The 18,599-nt window shown below is 46.3% G+C and overlaps 1 long non-coding RNA gene across 1 annotated transcript in view; it reads left to right on the top strand.

Annotated features, from left to right (window-relative positions):
- LOC147018042 (uncharacterized) overlaps window positions 1-17,794 on the top strand; it is a 34,296-nt gene extending 16,502 nt beyond the window's left edge. Inside the window, exon 3 of the long non-coding RNA XR_015062233.1 lies at window positions 17,512-17,794. This is a non-coding gene — a long non-coding RNA (uncharacterized LOC147018042). The remainder of the gene's footprint in view (window positions 1-17,511) is intronic.
- The last annotated feature ends 805 nt before the right edge of the window (window positions 17,795-18,599 follow it).

Below are 18,599 nucleotides of genomic sequence, written 5' to 3'. Positions count from 1 at the left end.
TTGCCTGAGTACAGTTCACTCTGTACAGCAGAGGTGAGCTTTTTTAACGTCGGCATAATCATACGACCTTGAAAAGATCGACAAGTCACCAAACGATTGAACACAAGTAATTCAAATGCTTCCTCTCGAATCCAGCATATTTTTAAAAATAAAATTACATCCAGGAATTCCATTTTGGATTTCAAGAAAGATGTAAAATGATTCAGGGCTTGAGCATCCGTCTGTTCACTCCACTTGGACAAAATCCAAACATCACGATGACCTCAATACCAATGATATAATGTCGGTTGTGCAGATTTAAGAGTGTTTTGTTTTGGACATTTCTCATAAATCGAGCATTATTTGTGTGCCTAATTGATTTTTGAAGATCATCTCATTTCCCCCATTTAAAAAACAGAGACTCCTAACCATTCTAAGGATTCATAGTGCACACACATACCTGTGTTTGATTCCCCCCACTTCCCCCTTGGATTCCTTTGGAAGCAATTAGCTTGATGCAATTGTAAGAGCTCGAGGAGAAAGTTTTGCAAAACCAATAGATTGGAGTTATGCAGCTTCCATGACACTTCAGGTAATTGTTGAATATAGCACGAGAAAAGTTGATGATTTACTGAAAAGCACTCATTGAGCAGATATATTGATACAACAACCATTACGTTTCTCACCATTTACAAGTTTGGGTAGCCTTGGCACTGGAGGCAGTTTTCTTGGTGCTTCAGGTATTGAGTGCTGGGTTTTATTCTCCTAAGGTTAAATTGGATGAACCTCTTTCCTACTGCAGTACAAGAACTTGCAGTCCTTTCAAAATAGATGCGATGGTGATGACACAATACACTTCCATTTGTGTGGTTGCTCGACTTTTCACGGAATATTTGATGTAGAATATGAAAAATGCATTGTGCCAACTTAAAATTTTTTTCACCTCTTGGCTTGCGCTGCTAATCATCACAGTCTATCTCAAAGTGGTTATGTCACTGCTATTTTAGTCATTTAAATTTCTTCATGCCAATCGAAGTTCCCTTTTCTCTCGAGATGTGTTCGTATTCGATGTGAGGGACAAGTACAATTTGAGATAACACAAAATGTATGCTCTCCTTTGCTGCATTGCTGGCTTCACCATGCGGATTTTGCACATTTTTCGCAGATTGGTCAAACAATGATGGAATGCTTCACAATTCTTAGTTTATTGTAGTGCCTCACATCACTGTGCTATCCTTCGAAAACTTTCTTCCAATTTCTTAATTGTCCGACACTAGTTGTGATCAAACTTCCAAACTCACATGACCATTGTACACTCTCTCTTTTAGCTAGAAGCTCTCTAAATACATGCGTGTGAAATATCCACATATAAACTTCATGAAGTATCTATGGAGGAATTTGAGGTAAGGCCCACCCAATCCCCAACCTCCTGCTTTCCTCATATAATCTATTCGGTCCTGGTTATGTTCTCAGTATTCAAATACGAGAGGACTCTTTGGCTGACCATCTAACGGGCAATTTAAATGAAAAATGTTCAGTATACTGGAGGACTGAGGAAGATGTATATTATATATACAGGAAGGTTATCTTGTTGTACTTGCCTTTACTATCCTCTCTTGATACCAACCTCAGCCAACATGGAAATTGTTGTGTTCATTCAGTTCCCATGATTCAGTTGGAGAATAAGACAGCTATTTTTAAAATTCCCACCCCCCCTTGTCAAAGATGCACTTATCTTCACCTCGATGATTGTCGTCATCACATACCATGTCAACTTCGAACATTTCTATGTGCACGCTCTGCGTGATACGAATGTCTGCAGCAATGGCATTGCCCCTTCCTCACACATTGCCAAACAGACACAGTACATACAGTTGTGAAAACAAAGGCTGATCTCACTCACCTTGCTCCACCCTTATCTTCTCAACATCCATGCATGAGTTCCGCATCTCTCACAAGGTCCTTCTTCAACCTCTTTGTCGCACAACCTCTGTTGCATTGTCTGATCGCATTTTACTCTCTGTCCTTGTCTGCATCGCAGGCCATGAAGTTTGCATTAACTCACGTTAATTGCTCCGTGCCCTCGTTTCTCATTGACTTGCCCTCCTCTCAAGCTCACTCTTCCTCTCCTCTTGTCAATCTGTGGCAATTTTCAAATGGAAAAGCAAACTATTCCAAAGCAATTTTATCTGGTGTTAATTTGTTCGTTTGCTTGAAGTTGCCTTCAGAGAAACCATTCCATATAAAAGGAGGGGCGCTTTGCACTTCCCTTGATTTGATCCGTCGGTACTCTTCAACAAGACAGCGTTTTTATCCAACATTGTGCATTTGCAAACACACCTCCAACCCCAAAACCAGACCTTCCCCACAAATACAGGTCTTCATCCCTTGCCCCCCCCCACCCTCCAACAAGCTCTCCATCTCTTACTTTCCTAATACGTTGTAATTACACAGAGTTAAAGAAATATATAAATGTACAACCCATCCTGGCATTATAATATTGTTTTATTATGATCTACAACTTGACACTCAGAAAGAGGTTGGTTTTGGGAACTGACTGTGGGATCTGTGGAACTGACCCGATTTATTCACCGTGACCAGCAGGAAAAATCCCCAAATTATGTGATCCCACCGCACACAAAAACTTTGTCCATAATTGTGTTGTTTTTATTCAGATTCAGCAAATATGTTCGGATGATCCTGTTCAGTTTTGTGGTGTCGGAAATTCAACCAGTCAGCTACGTAATTTTTTTCCGTTTTTTTTTTCATACTCGTACTTTTATACTCGTACACTTTAACATTGTGATTCATATATCGATTATAAGCTGCTCATTACAGTGTATAAGGTCTTCATCCCCACTGTGGGCTGATGCAGCTGATTTGCATCATGCTTCCCCAGTCCACCAGGTCACAATCCTCCTTTTGGAACCTCACACCTAATTACCCTCCCCGAAACACGAATTTCGAAATGACCTCCAGAATGATCGGTGCACATTAGGGTGTTCCAAAAAAATGAAAGTTTGATTTTTTGCTTCTCCCTGATTTTGGCTTTGTTCCAATACCCCATATAGTCCGGGGGCCAACCTGTGTACGAGGCTGTTTTAGGGTTGGACCTTACAGCCTCTGCTATAAAATTTTACACCCCCAGGATGTTTAGATATATGTTTGCAGTTCATGAAAACCAATGTTGGCAATTCATAAGCTCTTGCGAAAAATTTTGGCGGACGTTTTTGTTTGAGGAAGATTTGAAAAATTTGATAAAACAGCAATTGTCAATAAAATTTCTAAAAAAATTAAAAAATCACATTCATGAAAAATAAATGTGAACTAAATGTAAGAATTCAATCAGTGCATTGTAAAATGACAAAAAAAAATTGCCTTTGTGGAAGTAAACCTCGTAAAAGTACATAATTTTGTGAAAAATGCCTTAAAAATAACGTTTTTTGAAGATGGCCTTTAGAACTTTTCTTATCATAGGCAGATGCTGCATTAGAATACTAATTTCTCTTAATGTGATATGAACATGGTATCCATGACTAATTAAAACAGCAAATTTGAGTGAGTTCTATCAATTTTTAAAGAGAAAATTAACATTTTTGTCAACCAAAGTTACCCCTACCCCCAAAATCCTCTTACTCTATTGAACACAGTTCGGTTAAGGTTTGCTGGATCCAGGTTGGGTACTTCACAGTTCACTCTTCCAAAGGAAAATTCAATGGTGTTTGGAGTGACATGGCCCTGGAGCAGACATACAACAATGAAGGGAAGACATCTCTGTTCAAAGGCATATCTCAGGCACCAGCTGCTCGAGATAAATATGTGAAGACAGCACCATTTCTCACAGCTGTATCAGAGAACATAAAGTCTATGGCTAATCTAGGCCAACAGGAATCTACTCATCATGGAGAAACACATAAGCAGGCAACAGAAGAACATATGCATGTTGAGGAGATCAAGAAAGTGATATGCCAGCAGATGATAAACCCATTCCAGTGTAACAACCAAGTGGATCTGCTCAATAGAGCAACTGGTGAGAAGGATGCTTCAAAAGACTTGGTCCATGCTCAAGCTAAGGGCATGGAAGCCATTATGAAAGCAGAAGAGGTGGTCTCTATTAAGATTGAACCACTGAAGCTGGTAACGTTCTCCTCACAGAAGAAATCAAACCCATCAAGGAAACAGAGTTTAATCAGGATCTATCAAGATGAGACTGCAGCTACACGTGTGCTGTGTTTCTATCGAGATGCCGACCCAGTCACAAGACAGATTGCATTTTCCCATGAGTGGACAGACTACCCATCATCCCTGTTTGAGGTTGATCCACGCTTAGCACAGGGGTTTGTAATGCGCAAAGGCAACAAGTCTGATTTCGTGGCAGTGCTAATTGCTGAAGCTGAGCAGGATGTTGTTTTACAGCTGCCATCATTACCACAGAGTGACCTATACACAGTTTATCTGGTAGACACAATGGCATTTGTAAATAAATACCAAAAAATGGGTGTGAAAACATTTGGTGAACTTCCCCAGCTGTATCTTCGCAAGCTCCTGCAGTTGAAACCTGAAATGTGCAACTGTGTCAACATCATTGGTGATCAGTATGATTTTGATGATACCCATACTTTGAAGGGTGATGAGCAGCAGAGGAGAAACCAGACAGACCAGGCAAGACAATTCTCACCATCCAAGAGTCTAGAAATTCCGGACTGGAATTTACTCATGAAGAATCCAAGAAATAAAGGAAATCTTCAGAACTTCATTGGCACTTCCCTTTGTGAGAGTCCTGAAGCTATTCCGGATGGAGTGACCATCATTCTTGGTGGTATGATGGAAAACAAAGGTCACACTCTTTCCATCACATCAGCATCAAGTTCAGTTCTGGACTTACCTTGTGAAGAACATGAAGAGGCAGACACAAGGATTATTGCTCATCTTGCATATTGTGTGGAATATCTTGATCACCATTGAGCTGTTGTGCATGCAACAGATACAGACATAATTATGCTGTGTATATATCACTTCTGCTGCTTGAACACATTGCAAGAACTCTGGATACAACGGCAGAATCAATACCTACCTATTCATGAGCTGGTAGAAGTGTTGAGCAAGAAGTACCAGAAAATCCTCTTGATGTCGCACTACACTTCTGTGCACATATGTGTTGTGTGGATGTGACACAGTGAGCTACCCATTCAGAAGGGGAAAAGAAGAGGTCAGGTCAGGTATGGGAGCATGTGCCAGAACAGCGCGTCGCTGCGTCCACTTTCCGCCGGTACTCCAGGGGCCTCCATCTGGCCATCCCCCAGGCAGATGCCAGGCCCATCCCCATCTCCTTGAGATGATGGTCAACCTGCTGCAACCATGAGGCACGTGGTCGGCCCACTGGCCTCCTCCACTCATGAGACTCCCTCGCTGAGAGAATCTGGTGAGCAGGATCAGCGTCAGGAAAACGAGCCACATGTCCATACAGCCGCAACTGACGCTCACGGACTATGCAGGTAACAAATCTCATCCGAGTCTCTCTCAGCAACCGCTCGTTGGACACAAAATCCGACCAGCGATAGCCAAGGATTCTTCGAAGAGACCTGGTACCAAAGGAATTAAGTCTCCGTCTCAGATCCTTGGTCAAAGTCCAAGTCTCGCACCCATAGAGCAAGACTGGAAGTACCAAGGACCTGAAGACTCGGACTTTCGTCCTCCCGCACAGGTACCGGCAGCGCCACACCCCATGATCCAGTGAATCCATGACTCCCCAGGCCCGACCCAGACGTCTATTGACCTCCGGCTCACAACCTGCGGAGACATGAATATCACTGCCAAGGTAAGTGAATCTATCCACGACCTCAACATCCTCACCACAAACATACACAGACAGGACAGCAGCATCCAAGATGTCACCGAAAGCCTGGATCTTAGTTTTGACCCAAGAAATCCGTAATCCCAACGGCTCCGACTCCTCATTCAGCACCTCGAGGGCCCCCAAGAGGATGTCTAAAGTCTCCGCAAAGATGACTGCATCATCTGCAAAATCAAGGTCCGAGATCTTGACATTGCCAAACGATGCACCGCAACTTGATCTCTCCGACATCCTCCCTAAAATCCAGTCCATACAAGTGCTGAAAAGTGTGGGGGCAAGTACACATCCCTGACGAACTCCAGTAACAACTGGAAATAAGTCAGAGATGGTACCACCACACTTCACAGCACTCTCAGTACCAGAGTAGAGTTCAGACATCAGATCGATCAGTTTTGGTGGCACCCCACGAAGACCAAGAATCCTCCAGAGGACATCCCGATTCACTGAATCGAACGCTTTACAGAGATCAACATAGGCTGCAAGCAGCCCCTGCCGAAACTCTCGTCTGCGTTCGGTGAGGACACGAAGGGCAAGGATACGGTCAATCGTTGACCTCTTTGGTGTAAAGCCTGACTGCTCTGGACGCTGGTGCTCAAGCAGATGGTGGCGAACCCTATCAAGAATTATCCGAGCAAAGACCTTGCCCGGCACTGAGAGCAGCGTCACCCCTCGGTAGTTGTTGCAGTCTTGGCGATCACCCTTCCCTTTCCAGAGAGGGACAACAAGGCCCCTCTTCCAGTCAGTTGGGATGATGCCTGTGTTCCTGTGAAAAGAAGAGCGGCACAGGTTTCTCTGGGACTGATAGGAAACCTTCCCCACCTTGTTGATTTTGGAAGAGATAGTGAAATGGCAGCAACAGAATGTGTCATTGATGAGGCCAGAGTATACTGGACTGCTCTGTATGGCCAAAAAGGGTTCAGCTGTTTGGATACCCTCAGGCAGCATATGTTTGTCTCTTCAAAATTAGACCTTAGGTCACTGCCAGCAACAGAAGATGCGTTTTACTTCCTTGTTTTAAGAGCATTGTATCAATTGCTTCTGTATAGACGTGCACATCTCAGTGACCGAGCACTTCCCCAGCCACAACATTTGGCAGAACCCTTATCAATGGAAAACTGGTCCCAATTCTCATGTCTAAGCCAGCCAAGCCAAACATAGACAAAACGGTGTCTTGCATGTGCAAATTATCCAAATGTCTGAAACGATGTTCATGCAAAAAGGCTGCTGTGCCTTGCTGAGTGACATGCATATGCCTTCGTCAGAGAGGTTCATGTGGTGGAGTTGTTTCAGAGAGTGACTCTTCCTCTGAAGAGGATGTTTCATGTCACAATATTGTGTTAATCCATTTCTAATTTTATCTTCCTTAAAACCATGGCATGTAAAAGTATGTTCTTGTTCCTGACCCCATTGATAGTCAAGCATTTCTGAGTTGCATAAATCTTTTGTTGTTTGACATATAACCTTGTCAATTGTAGGTAGGTTAAATCACCAATTGTGATATAGGAAATGAACTCCTCTTTAATATGAGGGGTCATTTGTGTATATAGGTTTAGTGGTTATGATTTTAGGACAATATGAATTACCCCTACCCCCATCCTACATCTTCGCTTTTGCCAACATTTTGTTATCAGAGGGGGCTCGCATAAGTGTTGACTGTGTTGTTGCGCAAGAGTTTCACCATTGCCAACATTGGTTTTCATATACTCAAAGGGTGTCTCTTTATGAAAATCAACACAAAAATTTTATAGCAGACCGGGCAATTTTTTTTTTAATTTTGATCGGTTGGCTCCCGGACTAATAAGAACTTATAGGTCAAAAATGAACAAAATTCCATGATATTTAGGGGTTCCTCAAGTTGGCACAATTATGTCCATATGGAGAGGGCATTTTGCACTGCAATGTCAAAAAGCTCTTCTCGGTCTCCTTGAAAAAACTATTCTTTCATCCTATATGACTGCTGTGGTTTTTGAAAATATCAAACAACCATATTAATTGTGAAGTGTACTACGTTGTGCATATTCGACGGCAAGTTGTCAGTTACAGTTTGGCAAATTTCAACAATATTGTGCCAACTTGAGGAACCCCTAAACATCCTCCAATCTGCTTCATATTTGGTGTGTATGTTTCTACTATCAAATGGAACAAAAGCACACCCAGGGAGCATGAATATTAATACTTTTATTTTTTTTACCCCCTATTATGAAGCACCCTAGTTCGCATGTGCAGAAACCCCAGGAAACGGTGGTGCCCAGGACATCATAAAGTACATCGTGTGTGGGAGATAAAGATTGTTACCGAAAATGGCTCACAAAGCTTCTAAAATAAGCTGAAAATAGATGGAAAAGTACCTGAGAGAAAGGACCATGCTTGTGGACAATGAGACTTGAAGAACTTTCTCAGCTTGCTGAACAGGCAGCTACCTGAACTGCCAAGTCCTGACATTGTGGGCCGGTGCAAGGCCAGAGTGGACGGGCGTGTGCTACACAAATGCTGGATGGATCGTTACCAGTGAATGGACTGTGAATCTGGTTAGGTGCTTCTGAACAACGATGGAAAGTTTTTTCCACTGGGATTTGTGAATGGACAACATATGTTTAAAGTGATGTTTTTTTTTATATACAAGGTCTAAGACTTTTAACTTTTAATGGAACTGCCACTCATTCATTTTCACACACACACTACAAACAGCTCCTGAGTTTGGAGGAAGTACCATCACTTCCCAGGATATTTTGGATACCAGTGACGTCAAAACAATGGCTTGTCTCACCACACTCAGCAGGGCATTTCCTCAGGAGGAATTTCCTCCGCCCTATGGATGCCAACCAATAGCAATTGTCCATGCTCTGTCCTTTTAAATGCTGAACGTCAAGTGAGGAAGCATCACATACAATTTTAAAGTCTTTGGTATGACTTAGCCAGGATTAGAACCGCTGACCTCCCCAGACTCGGAGACTCAGAGCGTCCATGCTAACCATTACACCACCGATCTGATAATTTACGATTAATATTGACTATAAATCCTGTTGGGAGGAGAGAAGAGTGGAAGGTGCTACAGGAGTTGTTCGGGCTGTTACAAATATATTGTTTGGCTGGGGCCACAAGAGAAATTCTACTAGATTTTTGCATCTGTTGCTAAAAGGAGAAGCGTTGTGTGTGTGTGTGTGTGTGTGTGTGTGTGTGTGTGTGTGTGTGTGTGTGTGTGTGTGTGTGTGTGTGTGTGTGTGTGTTTTCTACATCCACTGTGGCCACTGGCTTGTATTAATAGGAAATGAAAGGAAATCAACACCTCAGTCTCATCCATGGATATTTATTGCATTTCCACTTTTTCCTTGAATCCAATTTTCATTCAGGAACAGAACAATTACGGTGAACCATTTTGAAATTGCCACTCTTTCGTCTAAATCAGTGATTCTCAACCCTTCCTCTGTCATTTCCCCCTCGGCTTGATATATTTCGCCATTTACTCCCTTACTCCCCCGCAAAAAAATGCATAGCCGGCATAGAGGCAGAGAAAAAAAGAATATGGAACAACTTTGTTATTAAGTTTTAGCACAAAATAAACTTTGATAAAGACAAAAAAAAAACATTCAGTCCACTTATATCAAACAAGATCAAACAAAAATACCAGAAGCATTATTATCAATGGGAACTCTGCTGATTCATTGAGTCAATCAGTTTATTTATTAAAGGAGCTGTTGATGACAACGTGACCCTCATGTCGTCATCGGATTTCAGGCGGTTCCTTTCCTTTGTCTTCATTGCTACTAAAGTAGAGAAACCCGATTCACATAGATATGTGGTGACAAAGGGAACAAGCACTTTGAAGGCTCGCTGAGTAAGAAGTGGGAATGAATGTGTGAGTTTTATCCAGAAATCAACACCAACTCAATCAAATTCTTCCTTAAGACTAGCAGAGGACTGAAGATCAAGCAGCTCCTCTTTTGCTGGGTTGTCATCTCTCATTTCTGACAGATCAGTGGTCAAAGGTCTTGATATCCATCTTTCTGTCGGTATCATGTCTTCTGGAAAGTAGCCAGTGAAGCGATGCTTCAAGATGTTCAAATGTGCTGTGATGTCTTCATTTATTTCAGGTAATGCACGAGGTTCTTCTCTAATGGGCTCATCCAAGTTTGGAAAATTTGCAAATTTTGTTTGATGAACTCTTCGTGCCCATAAATACAGCCTTTGTCTGGAATGCTTTCATATTTTCACCTGCTTCAACGATGGTTACTGAGGCACACACACACACAAACACACACACACACACACACACACACACACACACACACACACACACACACACACACAGGCATATACTCACATACACACATAAACACATTCATACAGGCACACAGACATCCATACAGACACATCCACAGACATCCACACACAGAGACACAGACAACACAAACATACACACAGACTCACACCCACACATAGACACACAAATGCCTACGCACATTGATTAGGCCTGAGTGTACACTTCCACAACGAAAACCGGACGGGATCTCTCTCTCTCTCTCTCTCTCTCTCTCTCTCTCTCTCTCTCTCTCTCTCTCTCTCTCTCTCTCTCTCTCTCTCTCTCTCTCTCTCTCTCTCTCTCTCTCTGTGTCTCTGTCTCTCTCTGGCTCTCTCTGTCTCTCTCTCTGTCTCTCTCTCTGTCGCTCTCTGTCTCTGTCTCTCTCTCTGTCTCTCTCTCTGTCTCTCTCTCTGTCTCTCTCTCTCTCTGTGTCTGTCTGTCTCTCTCTGTCTCTCTCTGTCTCTCTCTGTCTCTCTCTGTCTCTCTCTGTCTCTCTCTGTCTCTCTCTGTGTCTCTGTCTCTCTCTCTCTCTCTCTCTCTCTCTCTCTCTCTCTCTCTCTCTCTCTCTCTCTCTCTCTCTCTCTCTCTCTCTCTCTAGTGCAGCCTGTGGTTGCTGGTTGCATCATTGGTTGGGACGTGGCTATGCCGCTGATGCAGTGTCCCCTTTACCAGTGCACTGGTACTCATTTTGCCGACCTCGGAAGGATGACAGGCTGAGTCAACCTCCTGGTGTATTTTAATTCAGCAGCCCAAGGGGCTTGAACTCAGGACCCTAGGATCCTAAGCCACCACCCTAACCACTAAGCCAACACCAGGCTTTTTGCCTTCCATGAAGCGAAGGAAAGTTGTTTCAGGGCAACTGCCTCGCCACAAGCTTCAGTGTACCATGGGCGGGAGGAAGGGTATGAGAGCTGAAGATGAGATGGGATAAATCTGTGCACGAGAGAGAGCAATTTTCTTTGAAAAAATTCCCAAGATGAGTTGATGTCAGAGAAAGTAGAAATGGGAGACCAGTCTGGAAGTTTGATGGCTGCTTCAAGTCCCTTGCAGTCAGCCTGATTGAAATTCCAGACACGGCGGCACTGAGGTGGTTCTCTCATAACGGCCAGAGAGATGTCCACTTTTACAAGCATATGGTCAGATGAACCGATTGGAGAAGATGAGGAGTAGCAGACATTTGCAGCGAAATTGGTCACAACCAAATCCAGAAGAGATGATGTACCATTGTCTGAGATATGTGTTGGGAAGTTGACAGATTGCGCCAGTCCCAAAGAGTCACAGAAGTGTTTTTCTGAAGTGCCATGGCAGGTGATAGAGGTACCCACACTCAGCCAACTGGCATGATGACAATTGAAGTCACCACATATGAGGAAGAGAGAGTTTGGATGAGTGGATATTAGTTGGTCCATGTTGTCAGCTCGTGAGATGTAAATGGAGTCATCACTGTTTGGTGGACGGTAGAACACACATATAAACAAGAGGTGGAAGCAGAGGGGAAACCATAGCCAGAGGTACTTCTGGCAGTGTGGTGGAGTGAGGGCAGTGCGTGGAGAGTGAGGAATAGAGTTTTTGATAAAGAGAGCAACTCCACCACCAGCATGAGGCTCAGCTCTATCATACCAGAGGAGGGAGTAACCAGGGAGAGAAACTCAGGAATCAGAGATTTCTTGAAGGAGGAAAGTTTCTGTTAAGCAGATTATGTCTGGCTTGTCAATGGTAACCGATATGGAGAGATCGCTCAGGTTGGAGCAAAGGCTCCAGATGTTTGAGGTCCACACCATTAAGCAAGAGGGAGGGAGGAGGCATTGAGAACAAGAGAGGGGAGGGGGAGGGTAAGACAAGGTAGGAGAGGTGGAGGTAGGGAGAGCTGTTCACAGTGTGTAGGAAATTGCAGAAGAACCAGGGGAGAGGGCAGGGTGAGGGGAAGGAGGACAAAAGGCTGGGTGGTGAGGGGATGAGGCACAGTGGGGATTAATATGAGAGGGGGAAGAGGGAAGTAGAAGATTGGAAGAGGAGGAGGAGGAGGAATGAGTTGGAAGAGGGAATGAGGGAGCTTTGTGGATGTGAGGAGGGGAAACTTTGAAAAGGGGGAGTGAGGAGGAAAATTTTTGGGACAAGGCTGAGGGGGATGATTTGAGGGAAAAAGTTGTGGGGGGAATGTTGTAAAAAGGTGAGGGGAAGCTTGGAGGGGGAAGAAAGTGAAGTTTGCTTTGAGAAGTGAAGAGGTGGCCTATTTGAGAGGGAGTTCTTCGAAGGAAGCTTTGATAGGGAGAGGAGATGATGAGAGAATGCACAGCCATGGGGGAGGAGGGAGAGGGTGGGGAGAGGGGAAGGATGAGACTGTGTCGTGGTATGGTGAAGATGGGAGTGGGTGGGTGGAAGAACAAGATTTGAGGGGGTAGGAAGAAGTGGGGGAGGGTGATGAGAGGAAAGAAAGAGCATGAGGGAGATGTTGAGGAGTATGCTGATTGAGAGAGTGAGATATCTTTCCAGTTGGAATGGAGCTCACAGATGTTTGAACACCACACAGTTTGGGACACCAGAGAAGGAGCTGTTAATGTGGTGGAGGACAGTGGAGATGCGCTAAAAGAGGAGGCAGAATGAGGAGCAAGATGGGAAGGGAAATGAGGGGTTCGAACAGGGGAGGTAGAATTGAGGTGGGGTGAATTGGCAAGAGAAAGGAGGTTTGGAAAGTAAGAAGCTTGGAGGGGGAGATGGGCAAGCAAAGTTTTGAAGGGGAGGGGTAGGGGGAAAGTTGTGATTGAATGGGGGTCGGAGGGAGTAGACATGGAGTGGGATGCTGGTAAGGGATAGGGTAGATAGGATGCGGGCAATTATAAGAAGAGAAGGGAACAGACGGGAAAGGTTTAACACTGAAGATGGACAAAAAAAAAAAAACGATTGATGGATTATGAACAGCCATTGCAAACTGGGGTTTTTTGAGATTTTCAAGTCAGAGATGTTTAAAAATGCTAGGAGAAGGGTGGAATAATGGCGAGTTCAGAGAATGTAGAGAGGAAGAGCCATAAGAGTTGGAATTTTTAGAGATGGAATGGTTGAAGGATTGATTTGAAATCAGTATTTTGAAGAAGAAGAAGAGTGGTGGATTAATTATTTTTAAAAACCGGAAGCAAAAGCGTCACCGCCAACGACACGGTTTCCAAATTGCCAGTGTTGTTGTTGTTGTTGTTGTTGTTGTTGTTGTTGTTTCCTATTCTCTCATGTGCACGCGTTAAGTATGAAGCTCGCTACGTTCGCTATAATAGAATGGAGTAATCTACCCGGGAGAACGAGGAAGTTGAAACATTTTAAAACACCGTTTTAATTTTTTTTTAAGATGAGGTGAGAGAGGGGGAGAGTCAAGGAAAAAGGTTGAAGAAAAGATTGGGAAGGTGTACGGTGAATACCTTCACGATCAACGTGGGAATGGAAATGCGGATTGGCAAAATAGAGGAGGAGGAGGAGGAAAAACGATCAAATGGGAATGTAAATGTGGATTTTGCAAAATGAAGGAGGAGGAGGAGGAAAAGGAAGTTATGTGGGTGGGAGGTGTAAGGTAAGAGGGAAATATTGAAAAAAAACGATATATTTGAAGGCATTAAACAAAGGGTATAATTAGGAGGATTGAAAGAGTGGTAAAGGGATTGTGGTGAAAAGAAAAGTCCGACGGTTGTGGTGTCGTGTAGAAGATGCTTAGCAGGCAGACACGAGCGGGGGAACAGTCGAGCCGGGCTGTGTTGCACAAGCGCGAGCGCGGGCGTACTTTGCCCGCAGCTCTCCTTTATTACATACTCAGCACACTCACAAGCCGGGTGACTACGGCATCACTACAACGCCTCAGGCGGCGCGCACTCCTTATATTCCTGGCAGACACGATGACCACGACGACCACTCCCCCCATCATCATGCCCCACCCTGCATGCCCGCAGGCTATACCACACTCCTCCCTCCTAAAACTATGATTATTAAATGATCACCATCATAATAAGCATAAACAGCACGAAGTACTACGGTATAACAGTAGACAAGGTACAAAAAAGAAAACAGCGAAGTATAAAAGCACATCACATCATATAATGCGTGGAAGCGAGCTCGTGGAGCTGCCACGGCCAGGTTCCGAAGACAGAGGTGCACACAGCACCTACCAAACTCTGACCGCGTTACCGATATGGAGCAGCAAGGCGAGAAGCACAGCAGCACTACATAGCGGAAATGCCCCCAGGCGGCTCATGCTGACATGGCCTTCGGCGAGGCCGCTGCGATCTCCCGAGCAAACCTCCCCCGGCACCATCAAACGCCTCCGGCCCACAAGGCGGCACACCTCCCCCAGGTAGACCTGAAGCAGATAAACATTCCGAGGCCGGAAGCCCGCTGTCTGGAAGCCGTGGCGCCAGTGCCAGACTCGATTGACCTTGGATGGGGGCGCTGAACAGCGCCGCTGGCTGGACGCAACCAATGCTCCATAACTACCCACGCACCACAATCAGTTGAGATGCCAATGCCCGTCTAAACGGCCTTGAACGAACACAGAGAGCTGCGCCCCCGGCGCCAGGCACGTCTGACCTTGCCGCAACCAGAGGTGGGGGTAACGCCGACCAGCGCACCAGTCCTGGCTCCGAGTCGATCTCCGAGACCCACATGGCAGTTAGACGGGAGCAATTCCATTTAAACCACACTTCAACCATAGGCTCGTTATAAATCAATAGGAATACTGCTGGAACCATTGCAAATTCATTTTCCCGTACAGCGCGTTCTTTCGGCAAAATCCCTGCACATGACAAAGCAACTACCCGCGGTCCGGGGCAATGGAAGGCCAACCCAACCTTTTTATTCGCCACCACCGCTCCCAAAGCCACAACATCACATTGATCATACTGCAAAACCCATCGATTGATCTCCGCCAAACCCACTCTCACACAGGACCTGTTGGCATTTATTTCAACAACGTTAAACTGTATCATTAGAGCAGCAAGGAAAAACAAATATGCAATGAACAGCAACCCATAACCCACATCCCGAGTCCGTCTCTTGGTTGTTGACTCGACGTTGTGACTCGCGACTTCCTTTAACGCCACGGGCTCACCGCAACCCGTTGAAGCTGCCCGAACAACACCGGCGCACCCCGCACCATGAACGCAGCCGACGCGCGAGAGCTCATCGTGAGAGCTGGCACGGCCCCTGCTGCTTCCGCACCGCACACCACCGTTGCAGGCAGCAACGAACGGCCGCTCCCGTTGCATCGACGCGGCTCTCGCCGCCAGAACCTCGCCCTCGGTACTCGACGAAAGCATCGAAGAGAGAACCGGCACACCTGGAGGTACGAACTGGAGATCCAGCCCGAGGTGCACCAGCCAGTCCCGACCCAAAAGGACGGGCCCCTCCCCTCGCACCACGAACACTGTGAGTCGGGCGCATCGACCTCGGTAGCGCACTGAGACGTCGGCCCTCGCAAGCGGTGCAATCGCCTCACCGGTGTACGTGTACAGCGACAAGGCCGTCCCGACTAGGCGAACACCGCGAAGACCACGAGTCACCTGCTCGCCCATGACCGACACTGCAGCCTCGGTGTCCACGCAAAACACGGTCGGCTCGCCATTCACTTCGACCTCCACCATGAACGGCGTCGTCATCTCCGGACCAACGGAAAACAGACTCAACCGTGGTTGCATCTCCTGCTCCGGCCCACCGGCATCGCCATGCCCCGGCTGCAGGCCGATCTCCAGGTCACTGGGGTCCTCCCGCACCTCGTCATCCAAGACCCCAACGGAGCCCCCCGCCATCCGACACACACGCTTCAAATGTCCCACCTTGTGACAATGCAAACACACGGTGTTCTTATACGGGCACATTCGTCGCAGGTGCGGACCACCACACCCCCAGCACCCCTGGAAATCCACCTCGCTCCCGGTGCGACCGTGCTGCGGTGCGCGCCCTCGTCCCGCACCGCCAGACGCGCGTGCGACCTGCGGCACCTGAGTCATCGCGCGGACCCCGGGCTGCACGACCTGTGGCGCCTGGGTCATTGCGTGAACTCCGGGATGTGCGACCTGTGGCACCTGTGTCACCGCGTGGACCTCGGGACCAGCCGACATGCCCCAGCTGGAGCTACTCATTACGTCCTGGCCAGCGATGGTGCAGACATCCGTGAGCGTCTGCTCGACAGACGAAGCAGTCCCGACCGCCGAGTTGAATGTGACGTGTCAACCGCAGGATGGCTGCTACCATCTTCGCGTCTCGCAGACCAGAAATAAAACGATCTCTGAGTCGTGCCGGACGCTCCTCTGCCGTGAACTTGCAAGGCACGGCCGAATGCTTCACCCGTGCTACGAAGTCTGCAACGCGCTCCTCGCCACCCTTCGCGAGGTGATCGAACTGGAACCGCGCGAGCTGCAACGACTTCTCTGGCGCCAAGTGGGTCTTCATTTTCGCCACGATATCCTGAAACGATAGCCCGTCATCACTGGGCTTATTCGGAGCCACCAAATCACTCAGCAGCCGGTAGTGCTCCGTTGATAGCGAGGCGAGCAAGATCGACTTGCGTTTTTCTTCATCATCTACATCATTCGCGCAGAAGTAGCAACCCAACTGTTCAGAAAACAACTCGAAGTCATCTCCCCCGAAAATGGGCATGCACCCGTGCGCCGTGCCCCGACCTTCTGCCATGCTCATGCTGGCGAGACCCTTGGCTCCGTAGTCTGGAACCGCACGGGTTATTCGCTGCCGCCCTGCACACGCCGATCCGAAGATCCTCGTCAGCCAACTGTGGTGTCGTGTAGAAGATGCTTAGCAGGCAGACACGAGCGGGGGAACAGTCGAGCCGGGCTGTGTTGCACAAGCGCGAGCGCGGGCGTACTTTGCCCGCAGCTCTCCTTTATTACGTACTCAGCACACGCACAAGCCGGGCGACTACGGCATCACTACAATGCCTCAGGCGGCGCGCACTCCTTATATTCCTGGCAGACACGATGACCACGACGACCCCTCCTCCCATCATCATGCCCCGCCCTGCATGCCCGCAGGCTATACCACAACGGTAATAAAGAGAAAAGACAATGAAAGAGATTGTGCACATTCTTGAGGTCGGACATACGTCACAGTCACGTGACTTCGCTCGGTAACGCGACCACCATATTGGCAAAGGGGAAAACAAACGCAGCACCGATCGCAGACGCACGTACGTCGTGGTTTTACTTGCACGCAAAGCCGAGTGAGTTGGTTTTTTTTTCTGTCGATGTATTTCAGATAAATTGTTGATACATCGTGTTCACCCAAGTGTTTGCAATGTCATATCAATATATAGAACATTTGTGAGGTGATGCATCGGCCACAGATATCGAGCCAAAATACATTTAATTGGCCTTGATTCTTGCCCCACCAGAACCCCGGTGATTCGTGGATCGACAACCCGAAGGAATGGCCGAACGTGCAATACCCGGATGTATGTACACGTATCGGGTCAAGACACCAGGTATGTAATTCAATTTTAAACCAAGTTTTAACAGTGCATTATCAAATGTTACTGTACTGGAGTGTTAATAAATTATTTCAATTATTTATGAACTCCTGAGCTGACGTGGCAAGTTAGTAATAGTTTTAATTGACCTACCTTGTCTGTACTGTGTGACGGTGAGTCATTTGTGCTCGTTGTGGGTCACTCACTGACCCAGCAAGAATGTCAATGAATGATTAAAATATTGCTCACATTCATGTTGTATAAATTCTGTGTTATCCCTGATTTTAATTATGTGTATGACTGTGTGTATGAGCGTTGCCATATGTGAGTGAGCATGTGTGCCTGTGTACCTGAGTGTCTCTACGTTTGTAATGATGTAGCAGTGCGTGGCTATTACTTGTGGCTGCTGAGTTGAAGCGCCTGGCCTGAGGACAAGACTGCAGTGAACTTCAAGGAAAGGCCGACACATTGTCATTGGATTTAGTTTGCAAGTTCTAATCCTATTAATAGCAATCAAGAGCCAAGGCATTCATGTTTTTGCGTGATGTACCATTGCTAATTGCCCTGGTACTACTTTAATAACTAACCACAGAATATATTTTTCTTTTTAATCTCAGGAGTGTTTACACAGGCAATGAAAAACCACCGATCACTCGAAGCCCACACATTTTTTGTCTCATGGCTCTAAGCCACAGAAGTCTCCTCTCTGCTTTAGTAGCCCGACTTGGTATGAGATAAAAGGAGAGTTCTGAATTATTTTGCCTTGTTATTAGTACAACTGAAAATACAGCAACTTTTCGGCATTGTTGCAAATAATAATGTGTAATAAAGGCTACGAAAGAAACAAACTTGTAACAGGTACGAGTCGAGTGCCGTGCGATAGCGCTAGCACTACATACACCGCTGCAACACATAGCAGGGCGATCTGAGTGGATGAGGTACTTTGTTTTCCCCTTCGCCAGCGTTGCTATGCGGACATTACATTATGGGTCGGCGAAGTTCCCAGATGTCTG

Source organism: Eptatretus burgeri, chromosome 10, assembly GCF_056783735.1.
Source record: "Eptatretus burgeri isolate ZD-2024b chromosome 10, Ebu_testis_v1, whole genome shotgun sequence".
In the NCBI taxonomy this organism is placed as follows: Eukaryota; Metazoa; Chordata; class Myxini; order Myxiniformes; family Myxinidae; genus Eptatretus; species Eptatretus burgeri.
The sequence above is the reverse complement of the archived record's forward strand: the minus strand, read 5'-3'. Positions and strand labels throughout refer to the sequence as shown.